Below are 274 nucleotides of genomic sequence, written 5' to 3'. Positions count from 1 at the left end.
AAGGGCCACTCCTTGTCTGAGGGACTACCTGTGATCCTGATGGTACCTCTGGTGAAACAGGAATGTGATCTCCTTGAGCGACAAAGCCGGTACCTGCTCCTGCTCTGTACCGAATAGTTCTGCGGCGTCCATCAGTGCCTTGGAAACTGAATCTTCCCTTAACATTGAGGTTTGGATCAGCACTTTCTTCTCGGTCACTAGAGTCAGTTTCGTAATTGAAGCTGTAACTTCCATCTGGTGATGAAGAGCTGCTCACTTGTGCAGGAGAGGAAAA

At 48.9% G+C, this 274-nt stretch overlaps 1 protein-coding gene across 1 annotated transcript in view; it reads right to left on the bottom strand.

Annotated features, from left to right (window-relative positions):
* LOC119591966 (mucin-19-like) overlaps window positions 1-274 on the bottom strand; it is a gene marked incomplete in the record, with an annotated part of 7,802 nt that overhangs the window by 3,911 nt on the left and 3,617 nt on the right.

This window comes from Penaeus monodon, chromosome 29 (genome assembly GCF_015228065.2).
Source record: "Penaeus monodon isolate SGIC_2016 chromosome 29, NSTDA_Pmon_1, whole genome shotgun sequence".
NCBI lineage: Eukaryota > Metazoa > Arthropoda > Malacostraca > Decapoda > Penaeidae > Penaeus > Penaeus monodon.
Note: the sequence above shows the minus strand (reverse complement) of the source record. Positions and strands in the feature narration are given on the sequence as shown.